This window comes from Equus caballus, chromosome 16 (assembly GCF_041296265.1).
Source record: "Equus caballus isolate H_3958 breed thoroughbred chromosome 16, TB-T2T, whole genome shotgun sequence".
Lineage (NCBI taxonomy): Eukaryota > Metazoa > Chordata > Mammalia > Perissodactyla > Equidae > Equus > Equus caballus.
Window position 1 is genome coordinate 48627157 of NC_091699.1, and position 11267 is coordinate 48638423.

At 43.4% G+C, this 11267-nt stretch overlaps 1 protein-coding gene across 12 annotated transcripts in view; it reads right to left on the bottom strand.

Annotated features, from left to right (window-relative positions):
* Nucleotides 1-6595, bottom strand: part of RBM6 (RNA binding motif protein 6) — a 110014-nt gene extending 103419 nt beyond the window's left edge. For 2 of the 12 annotated variants that reach the window (XM_001496699.6, XM_014731670.3), the window contains exon 1: nucleotides 6456-6595. The gene's annotated coding sequence lies outside the window, so the exon portion shown is untranslated. Of the gene's footprint in view, nucleotides 1-5584; nucleotides 5689-5731; nucleotides 6246-6455 lie in introns of those variants that run through there. The other 10 variants (XM_070237568.1, XM_070237564.1, XM_070237560.1 and 7 more) reach the window with 9 other exon arrangements.
* Nucleotides 6596-11267: the final 4672 nt, after the last annotated feature.

Genomic DNA, 11267 nt, shown 5'->3' on the forward strand with positions numbered 1-11267 from the left:
AGAAAATACATCCTTTGCAGCCATTTATGACACAAATGCTATGATGCTAACTTAAAAATGTGCAAGGTGGTAAATAAGTTTTTCAAAATTTTAGGAAGAAAATTTTTTTTTTCAAGATTTTATTTTTCCTTTTTCTCCCCAAAGCCCCCCAGTACATAGTTGTATATTTTTTTCAGTTGTGGGTCCTTCTAGTTTTGGCATGTGGGACACCACCTCAGCATGACTGGATGAGACATCCACGCCCAGGATCCGAACTGGTGAAATTCTGGACAGCCGAAGTAGAGCGCGTGAACTTAACCAGTCGGCCAGGGGGCCGCCCAGGGAAAATTTTTTTAATTCTCTTAAGTGGTCCAAGAGTAAAAGGGTTTCAAGATCATTGGCCTAGTGCAAGTGTTTTAGAGTCAGACTCCCTGCGTTTGAATCAAAAGTCCAGGGGCCAGCCCCATGGCCGAGGGGTTAAGTTCACATACTCCACTTTTGGCGGCCCAGGGTTTCACCAGTTTGGATGCTGGGTGTGGACGTGGCACTGCTCATCAGGCCACACTGAGGCGGCGTCCCACACAGCACAACCAGAAGGACCTACAGCTAGAATATACAACTATGGACTGGGGGGGCTTTGGGGAGAAGGAGGAGGAAAAGAAAAAAAAAAAAGACTGGCAACAGTTGTTAGCTCAGGTGCCAATCTTTAAAAAAAAAACAACCCAGTTTTCTATCTATGTGTCCTTAATAAGTTATTTAACTTCTATATGCCTCAAAGCTCTTCTCCTATACAATGAGAATAATAATGATATCTACCTCATATGATTACTATAAGGAGTAAATGAGATCATGCATAAGAAACAATTATACTCATAGCAACATTATTCATAATAGCCAAAAACTGGAAACAATTCAAATATTCATCAACAGGAGGATGGATAAACAAAATGTGATATCCATAAAAAAGAATGCAACAACATAGATGAACCTCAAAAAACATTACAAGTGAAAGAAGCAAGACACAAAAAACTAAGAATTGTATAATTCCAATTACATGAAATTTTTACAAAATAAACTACAGAGACAGAAAGCAGATGAGTGGATGCTAGGACTTGCAGTTAGAGTGGGATGTGGGGATTAACAACAAACAGGAACTAGGAAACGTTTTGAGGTGTTAGAAATATTCTAAATCTGAATAGTGGTGGCGACTGCATCATTATGATATGTAAATTATGCCTCCCCCAAAAAAAGTTTTGAAAAATTTTAAAGCAACAATGTATTGAATACTATTACTACTGCTACTATGTTCAGGTATTTAAATCATAATAACATTAGCTGGAAAGGACCTCCCTGAGTATGTCTATTCCTACCCTGAAACAAGAATAATAAAGGCAAGCACTGCAGAGTACTGACTCTGCCACAGTTAAGCATTTTACATAGGTTCTCTCATTTAATCATCCCAAGTCTTCCACAGAGAAGGTTCTATTACTATCCCCACTTTACAGACTATGAAACTGAGGTTCAAATAGTTTGAGAAACCTGCGCCAAAATAATATAACTAATATGAGGAAAAGCCAATATGCAAACTCAAGACCATCTGATTCCAAAGCCAATGCCCTTAGAAAAACCTACTCTAAAATTCACACAGAATTTCAAAGGACTCTAAACAGCCAAAACGATCCTGAAAAAGAACATACTTGGAGGACTCACACTTTCTAAATTCAATACTTAACTACAGAGTTACAGTAATTGAAACAGTCTGGTACTAATAAAAGGATAGATACACAGAACAATGGAATACAGAACCCAGAAAAACCCTCACATGTACGGTCAAGTGATTTTCGACAGGGTGCCTAGACCATTCAATGGGGAAAAAACAGTCTTTTCAATTAATGGTCACAGGAAAACTGGATATCCACATGCAAAAGAATGAAATGGGACCTTTACCCCATACCATATACAAAAATTATCTCAAGGGGCTGGCCCCATGGCCGAGTTCGCGCGTTCCGCTGCAGGCTGCCCAGTGTTTCGTCAGTTCGAATCCTGGGCACGGACATGGCACTGCTCATCAAACCACGCTGAGGCAGCGTGCCACATGCCGCAACTAGAAGGACCCACAACGAAGAATATACAACTATGTACCAGGGGGCTTTGGGGAGAAAAAGGAAAAAAATAAAAAAATCTTAAAAAAAAAAAATTATCTCAAAATGGATGAAAGACCTAAATGTAAGAATTAAAACTCTTAGAAGAAAACAGAGGGAAAGCTTTATGCATTGGATTTGGTAATAATCTCTTGGATATGACACCAAAAGCAGAGTCAACGAAACACAAATAGACAAATTGGGCTTCATCAAAATTAAAAGCTTTTTTGCATCAAAGAACACTATCAACAGAGTAAAGAGACAACCCACAGGATGGGAGAAAATATTTGCAAATCACATACTGATAAGGGATTAATATCCAGAATACACAGAAAATTCCTAAAACTCAACAACAAAAAAACAACCTAATTCAAAACTGGGCAAAGGACGTCAATATACATTTCTGCAAAGAAGGATATACAAAGGGCCAATGAACACATGTAAAGATGCTTGACATCATTAACGAATAGGGAAATGCAAATCAAAACCACAATGACATACCACTTTACACCCAATAGGATGGCTATTCTCCAAAAAAAAAAAAAAAAACTAACAGAGGTTGGCGATGTGGAGAAATTTGAACCCTGTGCATGCTGGACATGTAAAATGGTAGAGCCACTGTAGAAAACAGTAAGGCAGTTCCTCAAAAAATCACAAATAGAATTACCATATGATCCAGGAATTCCACTTCTGGGTATATACCCAAAAGAAACAAAAACAGGGACTCAAACAGATATTTGTATGCCCATGCTCACTGTAGCATTATTCTCAACAGCTAAAAGGTGTTAACAACTCAAATGTCCATCAATAGATGATAAACAAAATGTAGTATATACATACAATGGAATATTATTCAGCCTCAAAATAGGAATGAAACTCTGATAAATGCTATAACATGGATGAACCCTGAAGACATTATGCTAAGCGAAGTAAACCAGTCACAAAAGAACAAATATTGTATGATTTATGATTCTACTTATATAAAGGTACCTAGAACAGGCAAATTCACAGAGACAGAAAGCAGAATGGTGGTTGCCAGGGGCTGGGGGAGGACAGAATGGGGGAGTTATTGTTAAATAGGTGCAGAGTTTAGTTTGGGAAGATGAAAAAAGCTCTGGAGCTGGATGGTAATAATGGTTGCACTACATGAATGTACTTAGTATCACTAAACTGTACACTTAAAAATGGGAAAAAAAGGGGGCTGGCGCTGTGGCCTAGTGGTTAAGGTAGGTGCACTCTGCTTCTGTGGCCCAGGTTCGGTTCCCAGGTGCGGACATACACTACTCATGGGTGGCCATGCTGTGGCAGTGACCCACATACAAAACAGAGGAACACTGGCATGGATGTTAGCTCAGGGCAAATCTTCCTCAGCAGAAAAAGAAAGGAAAAAAAGAGAGATACTACTTCATATCCATTATGGTGGCTATCGTCAGAAAACAAGGAAACAAGTACTGGCAAGGATGTGGAGAAGTTGGAACCCTTGTGCACTACTGGTGGAATATAAAATGATGCAACTGCTGTGGAAAAACAGAAATACAGAATTATCATAAGACCCACTTCTGGGTATATACCTAAAGATACTGAAAGGAGAGTCATGAAGACATATTTGTATACCAATGTTCATAGCAGCATTATTCACAACAGCCAAAAGATGGAAACAACTCAATAGTCTACCAACAAATGAAGAGATAAACAAAATGTGGTCTATACACACCCATAGAATATTATTCAGTCTTAAAAAGGAATGAAAATGTCAATTATATCTCAACTAAAACACTTTTTTTATTTTTAAAAAAGGAATGAAGTTTGAATACATGCTATGACATGAATGAACTTTGAAAACATTAAGCGAAATAAATCAGACACAAAAGGACAAATATTGTATGATTCCACATAAATGGGGTACCTAGGACAGGCAAATTCATACAGACAGAATATAGATAAGAGGTTAGCAGAGGATGGAGGGAGGGAGCAATGGGAGTTATTTGCTTAATGGTTAAAGTTCCTGTTTGGGGTGTTGAAAAAGCTTTGGAAACAGATAGTAGTGATGGTTGCACTACATTGTGTATGTAATTAATGCACTGAATTTTACACTTAAAAATGGTTTAGGGGCAGGCCCCGTGGCCGAGTGGTTAAGTTTGCATCCTCTGCTGCTGCGGCCCAGGGTTCCGCTGGTTTGGATCCTAGGCGTGGACACGGCACCACTCATCAGGCCACACTGAGGCGGCGTCCCACATGCCACAGCTAGAAGGACCCACAACTAAAATATACAACTGTGTACTGGGGGAATTTGGGGAGAAGCAGCAGAAAGAAAAAAAAAACGCAGATTGGCAACAGTTGTTAGCTCAGGTGCCAATCTTTAAAAAAAATAATAAAAAAGTAAAAAAGGTTTAAATGGCAAATTTTGTTACAATATATGTAACAAATTATATTTACCACAACTTTGTAAAAATATTAGTAATATACAAAAAACCATTATACACCTTAAATGTGTGAATTGTATGGTGTATGAATTATATCTCAACAAAGCTGTTTTAAAGAAAGGTAACAGTAGTGGCTAACGTTTAGTGAACACTTTCTGCACACCAGGCACTGTTCTAAGGGCATTATATGTATTACATAAATCTCACAACAACCTATGAAGTGGTTAGATTTCTTAACCTCATTTCACATACGAGGAAACTGAAATTAGGTAATCTGTCCGAAGTCACTGAGTTAGTGGAGGAGTCAGGGTTTCAAACCCCATCAGATTCTAGAGCTCCTTATAGTTACCCAATCTGCTATACTGAGTCCCACACTGTGATGGGAGGAGTATAAAAGGCACTCAATAGCTGCCCCGTTAACTAACTGAATGAGACTAACAACATACTGTTGGAGTCTAGCAGAAAAATTGATTCTAAGCACTTTATACACAGCTAGAAGAGTCCATCAAAGAAGATTTATGATCTTTAAAGTTTCAGAACTTTCCAATAGTTTTAATCTTAATACAACTCTGAATCAGATTAACACCAGTTTATACATTTAAACATTGGCAGAAGAGTATAACCTTGCCCAAGTATTTTTAATAAGTCCAGTGAGTTCCTTTAGTAACCTCCTCCTTGACAATTCTCCTCTGAAAGGCTACAAGCAGTTGGGATCCTAAAGGCAACAAAAATAAACCCGTCTGGTAACAGAATTCTATAAAGAAGGGTGCTACAGACGTCCAGAAAGAGAGACCTAGTACCTAACCTAGGTTAAGTACCTAGTTAGGTGCTAGTTAATAATAAGACAAGGTTCAAGTCTAACTTTTGTTGTGCTTCACCAAAATGGTAACATACCATTAGTTACTTTAGACATTGCCTGTCCTACCACTCATCAGTTCCTGATACCTCTTCCTTACAGTCCTCTCAAGTTTGCTGATGTTGACATTATTAAACCACTCACACTGGTGGCATTACTCAACAGGAAATTGAAAACTAACAAACCTAGGGCACAATCCAGAGTTCAGAAAATGAACCAGGTGACCAGACGCATCAGTCTACTGAACTCCTTCACTTAGCTCCAGCAACTCTGACCTTCACAAGCAAACCTGGAATATGTAAAAAATACAATTACCCTTACGGTTTACGTACCCTTCAAAACAAGGCCCGTTCTTTTCGCTAAAAAAATGCACTGCGAGTTGAACCTAGAAGCACAACATCAATTCTGAAGTTAAGAGAAAAACAGATTTACAATGCCAAAAGGAATCTAAAGAGTAAATACAAGGAAACATCCCTCTCCTCCCACATTTGCCCAACGGGCAAAGAACCCACCAGACCACTCCCCCGCCTCCAGGTTCTACCGCCCCGCGTGCCGGGCTCCGAGCTCCCGTGCCCTGTGGTCCGACCGAGCCCACTTGTATCCGTCCAGGCCTGACGGCGAAGCTCTGTGCTAGACACAAGAAGGGCTCCCTCTCAAGCAATGCCTCAGAACTCTATCAGATTCCTGCAACAGCAGGAAAAAAGGAGAAGGAAAGGGCCCGCCTGCGGCTCCGCAGACCGGGAGTACCGAACCGCAACCACACGCCAGCCCTCGACCCCGCAAGCCGGCCGCCCCGAGACTGGACCGGTAATTCTACCGCCGCGCCGAGCCCCGCCCCGGGCCCGCGACCGTTCCGGGGCGTTCCTCCGGTGGGCGGCGCCTCCCTAACCACACCGCCACTTTGCTCTCTTCTTCCCGAGCGAGGCCGCGGCCGCCCCGCGACACCGAAGCCGCAGCTTCCAGGCCGCGTGGGCCTGCGATTTCCAGAGCGGCCTGACGAGCAGCCTCCTTCCCCGCAGGCTCCGGCACGACCTCTCTACCGTCCCGGGCCCTTACCTAGGCAACGCGGCCTCCACGGCCCGCTCCTCCTAATATTCAGCCGCCGCCACCGACCCAGCGCCGCGGAGACCGGAACTTCCTCCGCGCCGGCCGCTGCCTCCACAAAGGCGCGGCGCCGCCGCCTTCAGCGCTCAGCCCGCCGGGAGATGGAGTACAGCAAGGAGTCGCACCGACTCCACTCCCGCCGTGCCCCGCGCGTGGTGGGGTGGGGGTTGGGGAGGTATTTTTGCCTGCGAGGGCGGGGCGAAAGGATCAGCTACTCGCCGGCGTCCTATGGAAGGGCGCGCTTCTCCGCCGAGGTCCACCGGCTTGCTGGGGCTTGTGGTTTGGCAGCTGGCTAGTGGCCGCTGATAGTCCTGCGCTCCCTTTGGAGTTGAGGAAAACCTGCAGTCTTTTGGTTGCTTGGCCTTCTCGATGTTTGCTCCCCACCAGGAGCGCGGACACGGCCCTGGCCTCCCTAGCTCGAGGCCGCCTTATTATCCGTTAGTGTCAAAGAAATGGAAGGGAGCCTGCTCCGGCCTAAGCTTTCCTGGGAAGGGACTGCTGACCTACACAAGCGCCTGGCTCCCGACCCTCCCAGCCAAAGATCTTAGTCCTTTTGCCCAAGACCCGAAGATAGATACGAGAGAAGCACTTGAATTACAGAAGCAGTCACAGAGGCTCATCTCCTTTTCTTTCTGATGAGTTTCCAGGTGAGGCATCCCCACCTCGAGAATACCAGGCGGATATCAGCTATGTTAAAGGTTCAGTAGCCCTATCGAAGGAAAATCCACCCAGCTTCCACAAGACTCTCGGGCAATAAATCTGGCCAAGATTAACTTGTGCGAGGCCACAGAGGAACTGGAAGGTCTCTGCAAATCAGCAATCTAGTGGAAAATGGGACAGCACAGCTATCAGTTTGCAGCTCACTTCCAGAATCTCCTTTCAGCTAACGTTCTTCAAATGGCCAGCTCCAAGCTTCCAGATGGATTGTCTACACTGGTTAAAATGCTCACTGGTTCCGGCCACCTGGTGTCCCTGTTAGTGCAACCCTTAGGGAAAGTAACCTGATTTTATAACCTAAATTCAACATCATGGGATAAAAGAAGTCTGCTGCAAGAAAAGCATATAAAGCATTCTAAAATAAAGCAAGCCTTGTCTATAGAGATCAGAAGTTGTTGGGTTAAGTAGTCTTTAAAGTTACCTTCCCACTTTTCAGGCATCTTGCTTGAAAATCATCATTCATTCAAGAACTTTATAAAGCACCTACTCTGTGCCAGGCACTGTATCAGATGCTGAGGTTGCAGGAATGAATTAAACTGGATAAAATTTGCATACTAATGGAGATGGGGGTGGGGCAGTTATTGGAGACAGACAACAAACTAAACAAGATGTACAGTCTCTGCTGAAATGAGTTTGGTTTCTGTAAGGAGAGATGGAAAACTTTTGGAGGTCTCTAAATAGAATAATATCATAACTTGACTTCCATATTAATAGGATCCCTCTGGCTGCTGTGTAGAGAATAGGCTGAAGGTGGGAAGGGCAGAAGCAAGGCAGTCAGTAGGAGACTTGCAATAACACAACCACAGAAGGGTGGTACTTTACCTGTGTGGCTATTAATGGAAACAGGAGACATGGACTGGGATGAGGGAAGAGAGGGAAGAATGTGAGAAGAGCAGGTTTGGTAGGAAGAACAGGAGATCAGTTTTGGGTAGGTTGAGTTTCCTATGTCTAGTAGACAAGTGAGATGTGGAGTTGGCAGTTAGATACATCAGTCTGGAGTTCCGAGTAAAGTCAGGGGCTAAAGATGCAAATCTGGGAGGTGTCATCATATTGCTGGTGCTGGTATCTAAAGCCATGGTCTTGGATGAGGTGACCAAGGGAATGAGGAAGCGAGTATAGACAGGAGAGTAGAGTTCCAACCCTGAGCCCTGGGGCACATGAACACTAAGAGGTTCCTGGGAAGAGGAGGAACAGCTACACAGAACTGTGGGTACTTTGACTTTGCTTCCCAAACTGGGCCATTATTGGTGAGTCTCTTCCTTATCAGATAGTACTTTATCCTCTAAAGAGGTAAACCATAAAAGGAACTAATTATTCTTGCCTTATGCCGAATCTCCTTGGGTAATAATAGTTGCTACTCTTTATTACACTATATGCCTGGCATTGTGCTGGCACTTCATTATCTCATTTAATCTTCACTATAACCATATGACATCCCCTTTTTATACTTAAGGAAACCAAAGCCCAGAAAGATTAACTTGCCATAGTTGGAAAGCAAAGGGTAGGGAATTCCAACCCAGGTCAGTCCCACTCCAAGGCTCATGCTGCTCCTGACTACCTTCCCCCTTTCCTTAAGATGATTATTGAGGGTTTTCAGAGGAAGCATCTGGAATTTTTTTTTTTTTTTTTTTGCTTTTTCTCCCCAAATCCCCCCAGTACATAGTTGTATATTTTTAGTTGTGGGTCCTTCTAGTTGTGGCATGTGGGACACCGCCTCAGCGTAGCCCGATGAGCAGTGCCATGTCCACGCCCAGGATCCGAACCTGGCGAAACCCCAGGCCACCAAAACAGAGCACACGAACCCAACCCATCGGCCTCGGGGCCAGCCCCTGGAATTTTTTTTTTTTTACTTATGTGAGGCCATAGTACTTGAAAGATTGTTTTCACTGCCTAAGACCAGGAAGCATGAACTATTTAGAAGAGCTGACCCAGAGCAGCACCCTCGCCTAGAATGTGGAGTACAGGGTCCAGTCAGGGAGGTGGGCTCACTTTCAGCCCCTAAATCCTCACAGAGGAGGACCCAGCAAAGAGAAAGACCTTGTCCTGCCTGTTGTTCCTCGTTCCCTCAGTCTCACTGAAGCCATGGCTCTTCAGCATTGAAAGTAGGGATCTGATCAAATGTTACAATGAGAGACAGGTGGGGCCGGCCCCCGGGACCGAGTGGTTAAGTTCTAAGTTCGTGCACTCTGCTTTGGCAGCCCAGAGTTTCGCTGGTTTGGATCCTGGGCACAGACATGGCGCTGCTTGTCAAGCCATGCTGAGGCGGCATCCCACATGCCACAACTAGAAGGACCCACTACTAAAAAGATACAACTATGTACCAGGGGGCTTTGGGAAGAAAAAGGAAAAATAAAATCTTTGAAAAAAAATGAGCGACCCGAACCAAGAGAGATACGGATGATAGAAGACCATAGATGAAATTTTCCAGGAGAGCAGGAAAAGCAGCTAACCAGCTGCCTTACCAGGAGTTACAAAGTAATAAAGGCAGGAAGGAAAAACCTCTTCAAAATTTCCAGGGAAGGATGGACTATTCTTATTATTAGCACAGAATACTTCACATTAAATATCTTATATTTATATGAGGGGAAACTGCTGGAGATGCTGAAAGAGTCTTAAAGGATTTGCCCCGAGTCACGCAAGCAAGATAGCAACAGGGCTGGGAAAAGATCCCAGGCTCTGTGTACAGTCAGGCCTTTCAGTTTAGCTACAGCCTCTTCATAGCACCTCAGGTTCTGAAATGTCCACTAAAGCTAGGAAAGAAAAGAAATCTGGGGAAGAACAAGAGGTCATATTGTTATCTTTGCTCCAGCCCCACCTAGTCCTCACTACTGCTGTTGTGAAGATGAAACACTGTGTCCATGAAAATCATGGGCCTAGACAAAACAGAAAACTAAAGTTTTGAAGAGCCCTCACCCTGGAGGGAGACAAAAGGTGTCAGGGTAGCATGTTGTTTATGGAAAACCCAAGGTTTGAAACAGCATTGTACAGGGCAGCAGACCCATCATGGGCTTGACATTTATTATTATTCCAAAAGATCAAGATTTATTTCTTGGTAATTCTATCAGCAAAAAGTGACCTATAGGAAGGAATTGTCTCAATATTCAAATATAAATCAATAGATAGATTAAAACAGAGTTGTAAATAACAACTTTCAAATGTTTTAGTAAGTAGCCACAGTGACTTGCCCTCTGAGAGTGTCCTAGGCACAAGTCTTAGCCAGAAGCACATGGGATATATGGCTACTTGCTTGGCTGAGTAGACATAGTACTTCCAAATGACAATGGTGCTATCTGGTGGAGTTGATGTGCTTGAAAGCAAGTGAGACTCTTGAAGAAACGCTGAGGTCAACATGGAGATTGTGGAGGAGACTAGTTAGATATGTTAGAAAACTTTAAATTTGTCTTCTGTGGAGATCAATTCTTTTTTTTTTTTAAAGATTTTATTTTCCATTTTTCTCCCAAAGCCCCCGGTACATAGTTGCATATTTTTAGTTGTGGGTCCTTCTAGCTGTGGCATGTGGGATGCCGCCTCAGCATGGCTTGATGAGCAGTGCCATGTCCGAGACCAGGATTTGAACTGGCGAAACCCTGGGTTGCCAAAGCGGAGCACGCAAGCTTAACCACTGGGACATGGGGCTGGCCCTGGAGATCAATTCTATGAGGTACAACTTCTGGTTAATGGAATACAGCCAGGATATTTCTGTACCAACCAGAGAATATGATATCTTCTTGGCTTAAATTCTTACAATGTAATATGGTAGGATTAATGAGAGCAAAACTATATAAATGATATTTACCCTAAGGGAGGAAGCCTGTACTCCTGAGCTAGTGAGGAGAGAAAATACTGAGTGACCTGTTTTCCAGGGGGATAGACAGTTTTAGGAATTGGGCATTTTTCATGTGTTCTCACCTAAAAGGGAGGAGAAAGCTTCCCTTAAATTATGTGCAAGGATCTAATAGCCCTGTGCAAAGCCACTTCTAGTGAACGGCCACAGCTTTGTAACCATGTTAGTCACAGGCCAGTGTTGTGGAAGTAGGTTCCAAGTGG